The 19,573-nt window shown below is 35.6% G+C and overlaps 1 protein-coding gene across 5 annotated transcripts in view; it reads left to right on the top strand.

Moving 5' to 3' along the window:
- The window catches only part of NCOA3 (nuclear receptor coactivator 3), a 209,903-nt gene that overhangs the window by 78,175 nt on the left and 112,155 nt on the right, over positions 1 to 19,573 (top strand). For 4 of the 5 annotated variants that reach the window (XM_072633632.1, XM_072633628.1, XM_072633633.1 and 1 more), the window contains exon 2: positions 17,546 to 17,607. The exons of the other annotated variant lie outside the window; for it this stretch is intronic. The gene's annotated coding sequence lies outside the window, so the exon portion shown is untranslated. The remainder of the gene's footprint in view (positions 1 to 17,545; positions 17,608 to 19,573) is intronic. 5 annotated transcript variants of the gene reach the window in all.

The raw sequence follows: 19,573 nt of genomic DNA, 5'->3' as shown, positions 1-19,573 counted from the left end.
CTGAAGTTGGAGGTCAGGTAGCACAGGGAAGTGGTAGACTTTGTGTGTGTAACTATGTGTGTTTAACCGAGGGGGGGAGAGAGAGAGAGAGAGAGAGAGAGAGAGAGAGAGAGAGAGAGAGAGAGAGAGAGGGAGGGAGGGAGGGAGGGAGGGAGGGAGGGAGAGGGAGAGGGGAGAGGGGAGAGGGGAGAGGGGAGAGATCACTTTGGGGCAGATGTTTGTCTGACCCTTTGCTGCCTTCCCTCAGGGAATATGCTAGGTTCAGAGTAATGTTTGATTTGACTCTTGTCACCTGTGGCTTGGGATCTGAATCTCTGTATGATTTGCTTGTCTTCTGATTTAAAAAAAAAAGTGATGTCTTGAATATTCAGCCCACATAGCTATTTTGAGATTATTGTGGAATATGGTTATTATATGATTGTTTAAGCCTAATTCCTGCTAGACTACTTTCAGAGTTTTCCCAGCGATTATTATCAAATGGGGAGTTCTTTCTGAAGTAATTTGCTTTCCAATTTAGATTCTTGCACTGATCTACTTTCTTCTTGTTTTTCTAAGTGAATTAAATTTTTTTTTCAGTTTGGTGTACAGTTGATGTTATTTTCCTGATATTTGGGGGCTTTTCCTAATAAATTTTTTTTTGGGAAGAGTGATTTTGCATTTAGAGTCTTTTCTAGGTTGGAGTTGTTCAGATTTAATGCAGGTTCTCTCAAAAGGGGAGATATTTGCCTTTTGTTACTTGTCAAAGTGTTGTTTTAACCTTCATTGAGAATTGTACTTTAATGATAAATTCTGATCTCTAAAAGTTTTAAACTGTTCCTTTTATTCATGAACTGCAGAGCTTTCAGTTAGTCCATAAAGAAAACTTTGAAAGAGGAAGATGACTTTTTAATATGAAGTATTCTATCCTAGAAGCAGTAAAGTGTTAGAAAAATAGCATTGATTTTGGAGTCAGAAGATTTGGATTCAAATTTTGGCTCTCCTATATGCTTGCCTGTGTGATCTTGGACAAATCTCTTCTTTGTAGTGAAAACTATCATTTTTATTGGTGTTGGTGGGTGGGTGGGGTTTTAGACTTAGTGACCACAAAGGTATTTTTAACATCAAGATTTATGATCCTATTGGATGTAAATTGAGCAACCATTTGTTCTGCTGTTTTTTCAAGTTGGCAGAGATACCTCAATAATTTTTACCCCTAGTTTCTAGAAAAATGAAATAGGTTTTTAAAAAAATTAATTTTGAAGGGGAAAAAGGGGAGACAAATGTCATAGTTATGATGGAGCTGTATATTTAGGCTCAATCTCCTTCCCTCTTCCAAATAAAAGTAATAAAGCAACAGCAACAGTAACACAACAAACCAAATGACTAAGGGTAGGAGAGGGCAGTTAAGTAGTCACTTTATCACAGTGGTGGATGTCCTTTGTTTACCCTTCCACCTTTGTGTCCAAGGACGGCTTTAATAATGGAGTATGTTTTTGAGCATGTGTAATATTTAACATTGTAGCCTCCATCATTTAGAAGTTAATATTTGAAAACCTCTAAACTTCTGACCTTGAATAGAGATTGCTATGTATAATACATTTTATGCAGCTGGTAGATTCAAAATTGCCATTTTCTGGGCCTTTGGCATTGTGAAAAATAGGGTATATTAGACTTGGTTGCATGACAGCTGACATTTATCAAGGATAACAGGAACTTTTCTCATTTTCACATTTTAAAGTAACTTTTGAAAGCTTTGCATGTACACACATGCTCAGCATATGTTTCTGAGCTTTAAATGATTTTTCCTCATTGTGTTTTACTTATCATTAACACAGAAGTCCAAGTGTAAAATTTTAATGAGCTTCATACATCAAACTTTGTGTACTGCCTTACTTTAATGTAAACTGAAGCATAACCCAAGTCCTCAAAGATTAACAGTAAAAACCATTTAACTTCAATGAAAATTTATGATATTCACTTTCCCACCTAGTTAAATAGAATGTCTGTATACTACTATAAAGTATACTGTAAACCATCTCTTGTTATTTTGCATGTATCTTTCTTTTCTGTTTTATTTTCCAGTGTTGGCATTAAGAGTGAAAAACACAGAAATTACTTTCAAGTAGCTTCTGCTCTCCCTTCTCCCCTTTCCCCCCTCAAAAAAGAGTTAGCATGTAGTTATTTCTTTGTGTATTTCATTTCAGGTGACAAGAAAAAACAGCTTGCCAAAGTTATAACTGAAAAATGTTTGTTTTGTGTTGGTGGTTAATCTATTAAAATTTGAGCATGTATATATCATATACACATCTATTTAATCTTTATATCTATTTATAAACAATGAATTATCAGTGAATGCTTGAATAAAGTCTACCTGTCCTTATATTTTGTTCCTATTTAATATTAGCCCCCAAATATTAGTACAGCAGTGACTCAGTATACTAATATGCAGATCACACTGGTTTTTCCAGCTAGGTAAGAGGAGAAATGCAGTGACTTGGGAAGATAAATTGACCTTGTGTTGTAATCCTATTGTCTTTTTAGTGACAGATATGATTATATGATTCAATATTATGAGTCTTTGGTTCCTAGGTCCTGAGAGAGGGTTGTGTGTGTGTGTGTGTGTGTGTGTGTGTGTGTGTGTGTGTGTGTGTGTGTGTGTATGGGGGGGAGGGAGGCGGGAGAAACGGGAAGACGGGGAGGAAGAGGGTGCATGGTTGTATACACCTGCAATCATATTTAAAATAAAAGTGTTTACTTAGTCTGACTTTGAACAAATTTTGATGTATTAAGGTAGTGTGCAGATTGTCACTGTTTATATAAATATCTTACGTTTTCATTTGAAATAGAAGAAATTTCAGTTCTTTTTTTGGCCATTTTTCTTTTGGCAGTTAAAGGTATGGTTTCTTTTTATTTTAGTTTATGTACAAACACTCTGGGTAAGGAAATGATTTTAAAATATAGAATATCAAATTCCTGATGTCCTCTCTTTAAAACGACTTTGAGATATAGTGCATGACTTGGAGTCAGGAATGACCTGAGTTTAGAAGTTTCCTAGCTGTGTGATTTAGAGCAAATCAGTGAACCTCTCTGTATCAATTTCCTCATCTATAAAAATGGGGATTTTACTTGCACCTGCTTCATAGGTTTGTTGTGAAGATAAATAAGATAATATGTGGAAAATGTTTTGCAAACCTTAAAGAGATATATAAATATTAGCTGTTATTTCTACCTTTAAAATTATTTATTCAAAAATTATTATGTTTATTGGTGATATAAGTGCCCTTTTTCTCAAATGAAATAATGTATGTAAAGTGCTTTGCAAACTTAAATGCTGTATGCATGCTAGTGATAGTACACAATTTTCATGGTTTCTGCTTTATGAGGAATTCATTGTGGCATTTATTAAGCACCTACTTTGGTTTATTGTCTTTTTTTGAACAGTAAATTAAAATTCATGGGTATAAGAAAACAATTTAAAAATGATTACTGACTAAATTTTTCAGTGTAGAACATAGCTTCTTTTTAAATATTCACCCCTTCCCACAATGCATTTCTGTAATTGATGTAATCCCTAGACTTCTGATTATTAAGTGCCAAGAGTTTAGCAACACTTGGTTTGGAGCCATGTTTGATCAGTTTTGACAGTTTGAAAAGCTGCATAAAACCATGAGGTTTTTTCAAAATTTATTCAGGCATTTCTGTAGTCAGATTTAATTACTCAGCATATACTGAATCTACAAAAGGAAGAACGTGAATGGTGAACCTTGTTAATGAATGACTGAGTCTGACTGGAAGACTAAGTTGCTTAAGGGTTTATATTTTTACAACTGACTGCAAAGGAAAGGGACATGATAAAGCGGGCAAAAAAGCCCCAGACTTGGAATCAGAAAACTGACTTGCTACTTTTAGAGTAATAGGCCTATATAGTGCCTACTTCATGGGGTTTTGTGAGCTTCCAATGAGAGAATGTGTATATAGCACCATTTGCTGCTATTATTTTTAGCCATGGACAGTTCACTTAACATCTCCATTTACTCCTCTCTAAATGAGATGAAAACTTGAACTTACTCTCTCACAGGGTTTTGTGACGATCAAATGATATATTTGTAATTCAGTGGTGTCTGACTCTTTGTAATGCCATGAATCATAGTAATCTAGGCCCTTCTATCCTTCACTATCTCTTGAAGTTTATCCAAGTTCATATTTGTTGTTTCCAAGATACTACCAATTCATCTAATCTTTTGCCATCCCCTTTTTCTTTTGCCTTCAGTCTGTCCTAATATCAAGAGTCCTATCTTCTCATTATGTGGTCAAAACATTGAAGTTTCAATTTCAGTATTTGATCTTCCAGTAAAGAACCTGAATTAATTTCTTTGAATATTGACTGATTTGACCTCCTTGCTGAACAATGGGCTCTCAAAAATCTTCTCCAAAACCACAGTATGATGAAAGCGTCAATTTCTGTGGTTCTCAGATTTTTAGTCCAACTCTTACAGCCATACATAGTTACTGGAAAAATCATAGCTTTGATTATATGCACCTTTGTTGGCAAGGTGATGTCTTAGCTTTTTAATATGCTATCCAGATTTGCCATAACTTTCCTTCCAAGGAGTAAATGTCTTTTAATTTCGTGGTTTCAGTCATCATCTGCAGTGATCTTTGACCACAGGAATATAAAATCTAACACTGCTTTTGTTTCTTCTTCCTTTATTTACCATGAAGGGATGGGACCATTTGTCAAGATCTGTGTTTTTTGATGTTAAGCTTCAGGCCAGCTATGTCACTCTCCTCTTTCACCCTTATGAAGAGGCATCTTAATTTCTCTTCACTTTCTGTCATCAAAGTGGTATTGTCTGCATGACTGAAATTATTGATATTTTCCTGGCAACCTTAATTCCATCTTTTGATTTATCCATCCTGGCATTTCATATGATGTACTCTGCATATAAGGTAAGTAAATAAGATGAATGTACAACCATATTGTGCTTCTTTTCAAATCATTTGTTCTGTTTGGTTCTGTTGTTTCTTGGCCTGCATACAGGTTCCTAGGAGACAAGTAAGATGATCTGGTACTCTCATCTCTTTGAGGGCTTGCCACATTTTTTTTTTTTTTTTTTGCTGTACAGTCAAAGACTTTAGTATAGTCAGTGAAGCAGAGGTAGATGTTTTTCTAGAACTCCGTTGCTGTCTTCAGAATCCAGCAAAAGTTGGCAATTTGGTCTCTAGTTTTTCTGCCTCTTTGAAAACTGACTTGCTTTACTGTTAATACTTTGTTAATGTGTTGCTGAAGTCTGCTTTGCAGGATCTTAAGCATAACCTTGCTGGTATGTGAAATGAGTGTAATTGTTTGGTAATTTGAACTTTGCCTTTGTATTGCCCTTCTTTAGGAGTGGGATATAAATTGATCTTTTCTAATCTAGTGGCCACTGTTGAGTTTTCCAGATTTGCTGGCATGTTGAGTCCAGCACTTTAACAGCAACATCTTTCAGGATTTTAAAAAGCTCCACTGGAATTCCATCATCTCCACTAGCCTCATTGTTAACCAACACTTCCTAAGAACCAGCTGATGTCATTCTCCAGGATGTTTGACTCTAGATCAGTAACCACAATGCCATGGTTATTGGTGATTTTAAGATCTTTCTTGCATAATTCTTTTGTTTTATTCTTGCTACCTCTTCTTAATCTCTTTTGCTTCTATTAAATCCCTACCATTTTTGTCTTTTATCATGCCTATTTTTCCATGAAACTTTTCTTCTTTAGTTTTCTTGAAGAGATCTCTTGTCTTTCCCATTCTAGTGTTTTCTTTTATTTCTTTGCATTGCTCTGTATTGCTCATTTAAGATAACCTTACTTCTCCTTGATATTCTGTGGAATTCTGTAGTCAGTTCTTTTCCTTTCTCATTTCCCTTTTGTTTTCCTTCTTTCTTCAACTATTTGTAAAGTGCCATCAGGCAGCCATTTTGCTTGTTTTTGCTCTTTTTCTTTTGGATGTTTTTTTGTTGTTGTTGCTGCCTCCTGTACAATATTCCTCACCTCTGTCCATCGTTCTTCAGGTAATCTGTCAGATCTAATACCTTAAGTCTATTCATCACCTCCACTTCTCAAGGAATATTATTTAGGTCATGCCTATATGGTCTGATGGTTTCAGTTTAAATCTGAATTTTGCATTAAGAAGCTCATGATCTGATCCATAATCAACTTCAGATCTTGTTTTAACTGACTGTATAGAGCTTCTTCACTTTTGCCTACAAAGTATATAATCAGTCTGATTTCTTTACTGACTGCTTGGTGCTGTCCATGTGTAGAGTCGCTTTTTGAATTGTTGAAAAAGAGTGTTTGTTATGACCAGTGAATTATCTTGACAAAGCTCTGTTGGTCTCTGCCCTGCTTCATTGTGTATTTCAAAGGCAAACTTGCCTGTTATTGCCATTATCTTTTGATTTCCTACTTTAGCCTTCCAATCCCTTATGAATGTGATGTCTTTTTTGGTTGTTATTTCTAGAAGATGTTGTAAGTCTTCATAGAACTAATCAACTTTAGCCTCTTTAGGCATCAGTGGTTGAAGCATAGATTCTTATTACTGTGATGTTGAATGGTTTGCCTTGGATTTGAATAGATACCATTCTGGTGTTTTTTAAATTATACCCCAATACTGTTTTTCTCATTTTTTTAATTGACCATGAGGACTACTTCATTTCTTCTAAGGGATTCTTACCCACAGTACTATATGTAGTGATCCCATCCATTTAAATTCACTGCTACCCAAGATATTAATGTTTACATTCCTGTTTGACCACATCCAGCTTACCTTGGTTCACAGATCTTACATCTCAGGTTTCTATGCAATATTGATCTTCACAGCATCACTAAACACATCCACAGCTGAACTTCCTTTCAGCTTTGGCCCAGCCACTTCGATTAGTACTGAAGCTACTTATAGTTGTCTTCCCCTTTGCCACAGTAGCATTTTGGACACTTTCCAACCTGAGGGGCTCATATTTTGATGTCATCTCTTTCCTCATTTTAGTAGTGTCCATGGAGTTTTCTTGACAAAGATACTAGAGTGGTTTGCTATTTCCTTCTCCAGTGGATCGCCTCTTTTCAAAACTCTCCTCTATGACCTGTCTGTTTTGAGTAACCCTGCATGGCATAGCTCATAGTTTCATTGAGTTATGCAAGCCCCTCCGGTAGGCCCTTTTTCAGTTTATGGAGTTTACATGCCTCAAAGCTATCTTCTGCTTTGATTCTTTGTTCCATGCAGCTCAGATTATCATATCCTTCAACAAGCTAGTTGGTATGGGAGAGCCATATGAGGAACTAAGGTGGCAAGTGGGATTTCAAATGCTTCAAGAATGAGTTCTTATTCACTATGGGTCTTCCAGAAAAAGCAGACACACTGGAGTGGTTTGCCATTTCCTTCTCCAGATCATTTTACAGATGAGGAACTGAGGCAAACAGGGTTAAGTGACTTGCCTATGTCACACAGCTGGTAAGTGCTTGAAGACTTAATGAAGTTGCTATATAATTTTAAGTTGTTCATTTTTATATTGTCCAGAGTGTCTTTCACTTACTAAGTATGCAGTGCTCAAAAACTCCTTTATAATAAGTAGGTTGTGTGTGTGTATGTATATGTGTGTGTGTGTGTGTGTGTGTGTGTGTGTGTGTGTGTGTCTAATGCATGGAATTGTCTTTTCTTGAGGCACTTGTGACTAAAACTTGAGAATTTTACTCTAGGACAGGCCTTTCTAGAACCTAGGAATTTTAACAGTCACAGGGATAACTTTTAATTTCATTTTTAGAAAATCATATCCAACTCCCCTTATAACTAGCTACTTTGATGCAGATTGATATTGAAGGTGAACTATGGGGACAAAAATAAGTATCCAGCCAGATACCCTGCTCGAAAGTAGAATTCTTGGACCATACAGATATATGCTATCATGAATCCTTGTGGCTTAATTATTTTTAGATCAATTACAGACATTTTAGGAATAGAATGGGTTCTTGACATCATCTACTAAGTTCCCAGTTTATCTTCCTGCTCCAGTTTTTGACTATTAAATCTTGGAGTATAATATGCTGTACAAGAGTAAGGTTATTTAAAATTAGGGTATTTGAATTTGAATCTCATTTCTGATACTTAATAATTGTGAAATGGTGCAAGTCATTTAACTTCCTTGGGTGGCCTTAGTTTTCCCAACTATTCATCTAGGTCGGTGATTCACAAGTCTTTTGGTTCTCCAAAGGAATTTTGTTTATGTGGATTATATATGTTGTTTTTTAATTTATTAGAAGTTACAATTATAATTTAAAAATATCAATGAGAAATAGAAATATTTTATTAACAAATATTAAATTTTAATGAAAATAACTTCTCCAGGATTGAAAAAAATCAATGGGAAGAGTGGCATCATTTTATATGTTTTTGAAAATCTGTATTGTCTTGCTCAATGGAAAACAACTGAATCCTCATAGCTACTTTTGCATCAATCTGTTGTGATTTATTATTTTGATTAAATATATGAAATTCCAACCTCACATAGATATGTAATTGGAAAAGAGAAGAATATTTTAATAGGTAAATAATGTCTTAATATCATTATGAAATTGTTAGGAACTCTAGAGCCCTCTGAAAGGCTCTCAGGGATCCCAAGGAGTTTTTAAACCACATTTGACTTGGACTATATTATCTCTTATGTCACTTCCAACTCTTAAATCTAGAGTTTCCTGGAACAAACATTTTCATTTTAGTTTTCATTTATTTAATTGTGCCTGAATTCCTCTGGAGAAATGATCTCAGTTCCTACACTCCATCAGTAAAAAAATTTTTTGAGTATTTGCCTCTAGATTGTGTATATTAGCTTATTAAGGTTATATATCAGAGTTGTAAAAATGATAAAAAAAGGAAAATGATAAACATTGGAAAGGTCTGGAAAGACCTATAGAAACTGATGCTGAGTGAAGCAAGTAGACCAGCCATTTAAAGGATACCGTCAATATTATGAAAATTTTGACTTTTATAAACTGCTACAGAGTAAAGTGAGCAGAATCAGAACAATTTTTACAGAAACGACAGTATTGTAAAAACAATTTTGAAAGTGATAACACTTATGATCAATACAATAACCATTCATAATTGCAAAGGGCTGATGCTGTGACATGTCTGTTAGAAAGAAGTAATGGATTTGTGCTGAATGGACTATATGTGTTATACAGCCAATATGGGATTTTTTTTTTTTGCTTGACTGTGTATTTATTACAAGGAATTGGTTTTCTTTATTTTTTTCCCCAATGGGATGAGGAATGGGAGGGAGAGAAAATAAAGTTCTTTTTATTAAAAAAAACTAGAAGGGTGCTTGCTACAGATGTGGAATGTGTTGCATACTGTTTCAGATGAAGTCACTGTTACTATTAGTTTTACTTAACTGTTTGACTTTGTTATAAGAGAACTTTCATGAAATGAGAGTAATCTGTAAATATTTGTAATGTAAAAACAAAACTCATGAAACTTATGAGAAAAAGATGAAATAAGTGAGCCCAGGGTCAATAGAGAGTTACTGGATTTTATGGAGTAAGGGGATTGACATGGTCAGACGTGCACTTTAGGGCTATCATTTTAGCAGCTCTGTGGAGGATGGATTGGACTGTGCAGAGACTTGACATAGTATTACTAGTTAAGAAGCCATTGTAGTATTCTGGATCAGAAGTGATATGGGCTTGAACTTGGTTATGGCTGTATGAGTGAAAAGAATGGAATGGATGTGGAAGTTGTGGCAATGAATTGGATATGTGAGTATGGAAGAGTGAAGTGTTGAAGATGACAGTGAGATTGTAAAAGATGACAGTGAGATTGTAAATTTGTACTATTAAGGATGGCCATGCTCTCAAGAATTTTGGGAGATGGGTAATTTGGGGATAAAGAGAATATAATGAGACCTGTCATCTCAGACTCTCCTGTCTTCATCCTGTGCCATTCACTCTGGCTTTCCAAAACAAAAGGGACCAGCGGGAGTCTTGTACATTGGTTTCTGCCCCAAAGCATGGAGCCCACCCTTCTTAAATTCTGAGAGGTGCCTGCTGTACCCACTAGGTGATGTACAGATTGGGGTGAAAGTAGAGAAATGCTCTTACTAGGAAGGGAGGTTTGACTGAGAGTAAGGTAAGAATTGGTCTGCTGGTCTTAGTGACAAACCCCTTGACTTGAAGGAACAATGATCACTATTAGGTTTTGTGAGCCACAACCCTTTCATAGCAGTTCATCAGATAAAAGTTTAGAAATATACTTTGACAATTTTGAATTAGATGAAGAAAGTGGTTACGGTGTCTGTATTACCTGACCCAGACATTTCATGGCATATACCGCAGGGAAGTCAGTGGCCAAAAAAAAAGCGCCCACATATACCAGAATGTTTGCAGTAGTGATTTTTGATGGGAGCAAAGAATTGGAAAGAAAGTAAGGAGTTCCTGGAGTTTGAGGTGGGGAGATGATATGGTCAGAAGTTCCTTTTAGGAAAATCAGTTTAGCAGCTGAATGGAGGATGGACTGAAGTTTGGAGGGACTTATGGTAGGCAGATCAACAGGTTACCTATTTCAGTATCCAAGTGTGAAGGAATGGGGTGTCTGCACCAGAGTGGTGACAGTGTCAGGTGAGAGAAGAAAGCATATATGATAGATGTTGCAAAAGTGAAATTGAATTTTTGAGCCTGAGAGACAGGAAAGTTAGTGATGCCCTTCAATAATGGGACATTTTGAAGAGAAGAGGGTTTAGGAGGAAAGCTGGTGAGTTCAGTTTTGGATATAATGAGTTTAAGATGTGTAATGGACCTCTAGTATGAGATTTCTGAAAGGTAGATGGAAATGCAAGTTTGGAGATAAGTATAGAAACTGGGGAGGATAGGTAGATTTGAGAATCATATGCAAGGAGATGGTAATTAAATCCATGGGAACTGATGCGATCAAGTGTAGTAGTATAGAGGGAGAAGAGATAATGTTAAAATTTATGCTTTTTTAAAAGAGTAATATATCACTTCAACAAGCCTTTAAACAAGGATTAAACTTTTAGACTACTAAGCTAAATTAGTGTTTATAGATGTTTTCAAAAACTGATTCTTACTTAGCACCTTCTCCAGTCTTTTCTACTGCTGTACTAGTTATTGCAGAAGTTGAAGGGGCTACATGAGGCTGAAGATCATTTTGTATTTGTTTTATGTTACCTTTGCCAAAGAATCCATCACCAAGTGTCTTCTGTTCTGTTCATGAAATAAAAGACACCATACTTAGCTAGTTTTTGTCCTTGGAAATTAGATATAGTCTTTGAACTGGACTTAAAGCCTCTGAGCTTTTGAAAGCTGACTTTTAGATTCATCTTTGTTACTAATCAGCTTTGTGAACTGAAAGGTACTTGAGGAAGTCAACGACCTTCCTGTCTGTGTCTAGCACTAACTTATATTATCTTATCTTGCCTGGGATTTCACTGCCAGGTTGTGGTGGTTTTTTTCCCCCCGCAGGACAGTCCTCACACAGAAGGAGTTAAACACTTCATATTTTTGTCCTCCCATCTTACCCTCCCACCCTCTTACACTTTGTTGAACAAAGGTAGCTCATTGACTTTGAGTTCCTGCCTTTCCAATGCTCTATATTTTATGCTCTCTTGACATCATTCTTCATTCTTTTCTCTTCTACAAATCAGTCTCCAATATGCCAGTCTTTTCCTATCTACTCACCCATTCCCTGTTGCCTAAATACATTAGGTCTCCCCCATCCTTAAGAAAAAATAAAACAATTCTTCTAGACTACCACCCCCTCATGCTTTTCTGCTAGCTCTTTTCTTCCTTTCACAGCTAAATGCTTAGCGAAGAATGTGTACACTTGCCTGTACTTCCTCTACTCCCACTTCTCAACCTCCAACCCTTTGCAATCTGGCATCATCACTCAAGTGCACTGCTCCTTCCCAAAGTTATCAGTCATCTCTTAATTCCCCGATTTCATAACCTTTTAGTTCTCATCTTTCTTGATTCATCTTTCAGGTGCCAAATGAGGAGTTTGTATTTTATTCTAGAGGCAATATAGTCATTGAAGATTGTTAGAAGGGGACTAATATGGTCAAACCCTCTTTTTGGAAAGATTATTTTGGTTGCTTTTTTTGTGAACGTGGGTGGCTTTTAACCCCCAGGAGAGATGATTGAGTAGAAACTAGCATATAGTCATTTGTAAATGGAGAAACAAAAACAGATTTGATGTGAAGGTATGCCCACAAGACTTGTCAGCTGATTTAATTTGAGAGGTGACTAGGAGCCCAGTTACCTTGTTAAAGTCAACATACCCTGCTTTTCATTGCATTTTTCAACCCACCCTTCTTTTCATTTATGAGCCTCACAAACACACAAGACCCTTAAGTGACTAATAAACTGAGAGTAGTGCTAGTTATAAGCCTAGTCTTCTAAAAATGTTTGAGCTGGAAGGAAACTTAAAGATTGTTTAATCCAGCCTTCTAATTTTACAAATGAGCAAACTGTGACCCAGCTAGATGGAATGACTTTGCCCAAGGTTTCATTGTCAGAAAGCACAAGAGTTAGGAATAAAACCAGATTTCCTGTGTACAAAGAAAAAAAAAAGTTATTGATTTTTTCAGGGGAATTAGATTTAATGAAGGACCAGTGTAACAATCTTGAAATTCTTGAAAGTACCCTGAAATACCCAGTAAAACTTTTTCACAGAAGGCTCCATCTCCCTATTCCTTCTAATGCTGCTTTTCCTCTAGCACTAATAATCTAAATGAATAAAAAGCTGTTAGTTTTATTTTAATATTATTACATTGGATTTTTTTTTCATTTTAGGAAATCTAGAATGCTCCAGTAATATTGTTGGATAAAGTTTTATGCAATTACCTGTAGAATGTTAGGTACTTGGGTGCAGGTGCTATTTTGTTTTTGATCTATGTATCCTCAGAACTTAGCACAATGCCTAGCATTTAATATATATTTAGAGCCACAGGTGAGAGTTGGGTGAATCAGGTGAACCCCATAGGTGGATGAAAAAGGCTCAGCACTCTGTTACATCAGAGGGGTTAGATATGTGAGCACCCCATACCCCTGTAGTAGCCCCCTACTGGTAAACTATCTGGGTGGATGGGCTAACCCAGTAGGGTTCAAACCTATTGGTGAGTTAGGGGGATGTCTACCTCAAGCATGGAAGACTTTACCTGGCAGAATGGGCAAATGAGAGCAATTTATTCCAGTGGCCAGAGGCAGCTGAAGCGCAGGTACCTGGGAGAGCTTAGATCTTGATCAGACATCAAAAATGCCAAGGTCATCCAGTGCATCCTGAGTCATCACCAGGCATCTTTACTTTTTCTCCTGATTCTGGACCTTGATGACTCTGGAAGAGAGAGTGAGATCTACAAGTTTGTGCAGCTCTGCCTTACTTATATTCAGTTCACAGGAGAAGCAAGACATCACCCCATAATGTCATTGGTCCTTTTTGCTGAGGAAGGACAAACAGAAACAACAGGCACTTAATAAATGTTGGTTGAATTGTTGTAATTGAAACATTACCTAAAAGTCCAAATAGCTGTTGATCTGAAAATAATTTGTTAGTGACTGTGCATGTATAAATTTATATATGATGTTTATTATTCAGATATTATTTATATAGTATATATTTCTTTGGAGATATGATGATTTGTGATATGAATCTGCCATGGGATGTTTTGTGGGCATGTGTAGGGTTGCTTTGCTCTTTACATAATTGCAAATTAGAATAGTAAGTCAGCAGCTTTGAGCGTTCACTGTATGTATTTACATGAAAAGATGAAATGATAACTGGCCTTAAAGGGCACCCAGCATGTTTGTGTGTGTGCTGATTCCCCAGGCAACATGCTACAGTTTTCTTGGAGGCTGAGGTGCTGCTGCTAAGGCTCACAAACAACATTTGCTACAATCTTAGAAAACTCCTTTCTAGATAATGTGAGTTTCAGCTAAATTTTGAGGGTGGGTGGAGGGGCAGGAATTGGTAGAGAGCACAGAGTAGCAAATTCACCATCAGAGGCCATGTGTAATCCCATGTTTGTATGGGAAGAACAAACCTATTAACTTGGTTGAAGTGAAAACTCCCTACAGTTGTAGTAAGAAATGAAGTTTGGGAGATGCGTGGGAGTTGAGAGGATGTTGCTGAAGGGCCTCAGATTGTAGATAGAGAAATTTAGATGAGAGAACTAGGACATGCTGTTTTGGTGCAGGGGAGTGACAATGGTGGTAAAAAAAAATAACATACTAAAAGTGAAAATATATATTACTGAGGGTAGAAATTATGAAGTCTGGAATGTAAATTATAACAGATACAGATAGAAAATGTTTTAGATCTTGTGGGCCTTTGTAAAAGGTGAGATACAGATAGAAAATATCTTAGATTTTTTGGACCAATAGGTAAAATTGAGGCTATTATGTAACTACTTACCATAATGGGAGAAAATAAATTTTCACAGATTTTTTGATAGAGTTCAGTTATACAAAATATCAGATATAATGATAATGAAGTATAATTTATTGCAACATTGGTCTGAAGAGAAGGGTATTTTTTTTTTTGGTGAGGGGTTTACATGTTTCCCTTAATTGGGTTTTATAATTAGTGTTCACTATAATCAAAATAGATTGTAAATGTTCATCTTTTAACAAGTGCTTATCTGTAATGAGATTTTACAGATTTCTTTGAAAATACAGATTGTTTTGGCCAAATCAGATCATGAGTGTAGAATTTTAATTGAGCACATTCATCCTTTGGAAGGTATTTAGAGAATTCTTTTAGAGCCCTGTCTTGATATTTACCTTTTATCGTGTCATACCATTGCAGATCAATCACTTCCAATTGAATGGCAGGTGGGAGTTCTTCAATTATACTGTTAAATGGATTTTGAAATACGAGAATCTTTTGCCATTGAGACTGAAAAATCCTCCTGGAACTGTAGTTTCAGCTCAGAAAATAAATCCACTGCAAATTTGTGTGGGAATTGAGACATCACTGTTGTTTTAAAATTTGACAGCATAGGAATTGCATAAAGCAGCTTCACATTACTTCTGATTCAGACATCAAATTGACTTTACTGTTATATAAGTTTATGTGTAAGTCCTTGTTTACGTTGTGATTTTAGATTAAATTAATTGAGAAACATTATTAAGTCTGCAGCAAAAGGTTAATTTCCAAAGCTATTGAGTGTTTGACAATAGTGGTTGAGGATATTTCTTCTCGTTAAGAAAATTTCAGTCTCAGATCAGAGCTCAAAAAATAATCACAAAGCTGCTTATTTTTCCTCCCTCACTACTTGTTTTGACCTGATAGGTATGTGCTGTAATAAAAAAAATGTCAAAGTATGGTGATTTGTGTGGACCTATGCTGTCAAGTTGCATAATGGCATCACTGTGATTTTTGGTGAAGTTATTGCTTGCTATTAAGCAAGGTGAAGTGATGAGAATGTCATATTGCACCTTTTGAAGCAGTCATGTGCTGTATGTAAAGGAATACTGTATGTAAAGGAATGAGCATGACTGTGTTTCAATAATACTTTATTTATTGACATTGAAATTTGAATTTCATGTTATTTTCACATGTCATAAAATGTTCTTCTCTTGATTTTTTCCCAACTATTTAAAAATATAAAAACAACTCCTAGATCTTGGGTCCCAAATTTACAGACCTCTGCTCTAGGAGAAAATAAAACAAAATTAAACGAAAAAACAAATTGTAATGGAAAAGAAAACAAGCATGGAGCTAGAAAAGTGGATAAAAAGGAAGTAAAGGAACAAATACAATGAAGAAGAAGGACAATAAAATTACATGCTATTTTTATTTAAACAGCTTGGGTTTTTATAGATTTTTCTTGTATATGTGCATATTTTGAGAAACATATGCATCTAAAACTATATTTCTAATGTTGTAGATGAGCATCAGTGAAGACTTGCCTTAAATGTAGATATGAGCTTACATTTAACATTAAAATGACAAATTAATAAGCATTGAGTAAAGTATGGAATTGCTGTGTTGTGCAGTGACTGGAATGCATTTGTTGTCATGTGAAAACAGCATATGCTAGAGCTCTGCCCTAGAAAGTGTGACAGACCCTTAGAAACAGCAGCATAGAATCTGTTCAGTGTGGATGAATGGCTTTACTAACTCTGGTATTTTAGTTTAAAACCTGAAATGCTGTGGATCCTTTTGGAAACAACTGTTTGGGCCAAGAATTGATTAGGCCAGATTTGCATCTATCATTAGATCAGCTTAGAATAAACTTAATTCAGGTGTTCACATATGCTTCAGTCTTGTACCTGTCCATTTCTCCATGACTTGTGAGTATTGTGTCCTGAGACAGTAATTTCATTTGAATGGGACATGATTAATTCCCTCTCCACTGTATATTTCTAGAAGCGTCAATTCTGGTTGCTTTCATAGGTGTTTAGAAATATCTCCAGGCTATCTGGTTCTTAGTTATACTGGCATTGGCTTGTGCATAAGTACAAATCTGTTATAAAGGCATTGGGAATTTAGGTTTGTTTGAATATTGCTTGATCAGAGTTGCATGGAGGTGAAATACAGATCTCCATCCCTGACACACACACACACACACACACACACACACACACACACACACACACACACACACACACACACACACACACACACCCTGTATAGCATCTCAAAATGAACATATCTAAGATATAACCAAATATATATATTTGGTAAGCTTTTTTTAAAACCAGAAACTGATGAGTGACCACCAAAGAAATTGTATCTACTAATTCTTCTCTAAATGCTGTCACTCTAACCTCAATCAAACACTATGCTAAAATCTTTTACAAATACTATCTCAGTTGAGGAGGGAGTACATTCTAGGGATATGAGGTACAGCCTGTACAAAGGCATGGAGAGGTAATGCCTTTTGGGGCCTCATTTAATTCTAGCACCCATTGGCCTTCCTGTTCACTAAACTCTTGCAGCACATATAATCTGTAGTAAACAATGTCATGTTTAATTATATACTGTTTTTGTCATGGACATTGGGATTAGAATATTTGAGTGAGAAACACCATAGGAATGATCTGATTATTTTACAGAGAAGGGAACTGAGGTCCAGAAAAGGAAGGAGACTTGACAGAAGGGGAAGAACTGAGAATAGAACCTAATGGATATATTTTATTTGCCTTATTTGATTATAAGCTCCTTGATATAGACCATAGCTTAAAACTTCTCTATACCTCTTAGTGCCTAATATTGTTTGTGAATAGATTTTGATTTGATTTTAAGCATCCTAAAAGGGGACTGTGCTATAATGAGTCCTCTATCACTGAGGGGTTTGCAACAAAGGAATATTAGAAGAGATTCAAAATTGAGATGAAGGTTAGAAGAATGAATCTGAAGCTGCATTCCAACTGTCAGATTCTGTGATCTTAACAAAGAAGATGGTGTATTTCCCTTTATAAAAAATGTTTGACTTTAGTTTTGCAACTTGAAAATAATGAATGAAAATGAGAGATGCCTATTGACAAAAGTCTTTCTGCCCTTTTTCTTCCCTCCCAGGCATGTTCTCTTATTGAAGCAAAATACCTGAAGCTGAACAGTGGAATGCATGAGTTTAAGTGGTAAGTATTAAACTATTATTTTAAATTGCTTAGGCCTTTGAGGTAAACATGTAGGATCAATTTAGCCATCTCCTTATACTTTTCAAATTCCTTTTCAAGCTTCGTCCCTTTTGAACAGCCTCAATTCCTGAGTTAGGAGAGACTGAACATTTAGTGGAGTTGGGGGATGAGTATAATTATACTTTGCCATAGATGTACTGTTTGACATTTGGTAAGTCACTTCACGACATTTATTTGCCTCAGTTTCCTCCTCCTTAGAAAAGGGGTTAGGCAAAGAGGACTGTTTGAAATATCTGTCCTACTTTTTCACCTTCTTTTGTCTCTCCTTTGACTTTCTCCCCAGTGTCACTTTGCATTTATTTAACCTTCCTGTATTAACTAACATGTACACAAATAAAGGAAACTGGTTTTATAATTCCCCTTCTTCATGGTTTCTGATTATATTCATGACCATTTTTACACTCCCTTCATTTTAACTGGCAAAAAAGAGTTACCATTTCCTTCTATCCCAAATACTATCCTTATAGGGGTCATTGTTGCTATCCATATTGAGATGTCGTAGATGTGTATACTCGTCAGAATTCTTTTCTCTCTCACTCAACTACAATGGGACTTACTTTTTAAAAGTCTTGTCCCAGGCCCAACTGAAAGAAGCCTCACAAAGCTTTGAAAGCTTAAGTCCTATGATTCTCAAGCTTGTCCTTGTTGAATAAGAGGTGGTAAAAACAGACTGGCCACATAGGGTCTGAGTCAAGACCATTTGCTTCTTTTCTTAACAGTGATTTTGGAGGTATATTTTTATTGAAATGACAGAAGTGCTTTACTATTTGGAAGTTATTTTTTAAATTTAATAATCTGTGACAGCATTTGTTGGTTGTGTTTGTATGTGTTTTTTTTATTGATGCTTTTTGTTTTATAGTACATTTTTTCCTGAATATTCCCTTCTTTCCCTCTCCCTAGTATTTCCTTTTAACAAAGATTTGTTTTAAAAAGGAAAAAAAAATTTAGTAAAATAAATCGGCACATTGATCTTGTCCTTCAACATATGCGGCATTACAGACCTGCAGTTCCCCACTTCTCCAGTGCATGGAGAGAAGTATATTTTTTTCAGTTCTTATCCTTATCCAAATGTAGTCATTATAATTACATTGTATTTAGTTTTATTTTTTCTGTTTACCTTGTAGTTGTAGATTTTGTCCTCCTGATATTGCTTATTTCATTCTATATCACTTGATATAAATCTCATGTTTCTCTGAATCTGTCATTTCTTATGGTACAATATTTTTATACTATAGTTTATTTAGCTGTTTTTCAGTTAATGAGCACCTAGTTTGTTTCCAGTTCCTTATTATAATAAACAGTATTACAGTGAATAATTTAATTTATATGGTAATCTGTATGTGGCCTTCTTGGAGTTTATACTTAATAATAAATCTCTGAGTTGAAGAGTTATGGACATTTCAGTCACTTCAATATATGTGTGCGCGCACATGTGCGCCTGCATACATATATGTGTATATATAATATATGTATGCACACCCATGTACATATACATATATGGACATGGACATGCACACACATATACATATGTGGTTAGACCACTTCATAGCTCCACCAGTGGTGCATAAGTATGCCTTCTTTTCTACATCCTTTTAATATTCATTGCTTTCATATTTTGTCATCTTTGCTAATTGGGTTTTTCTGAGGTGAAATCTCATTTGTTTTGATTTGCATTTCTATTATTAATAGTGAAGTAAAACAATCTTTTGTGTGATTGTTAATTGCAATTTTAAATTCCTATCCTTTGACCATTTATATATTGAGGAATAACTCTTGGTCTTATAGCTTTTGTTGATGTGTTCCCAGAAAATTTCTTATTTAGCAGTTGAATACATGTATACCTAACCTTAGGCAAGTGCTACAAATAATAACTTTATCTAAAAAACAAATTATGTGGATGGAGTTA

This window comes from Notamacropus eugenii, chromosome 1 (genome assembly GCF_028372415.1).
Source record: "Notamacropus eugenii isolate mMacEug1 chromosome 1, mMacEug1.pri_v2, whole genome shotgun sequence".
Lineage (NCBI taxonomy): Eukaryota > Metazoa > Chordata > Mammalia > Diprotodontia > Macropodidae > Notamacropus > Notamacropus eugenii.
This window is presented reverse-complemented; position numbering and strand designations above follow the sequence as displayed.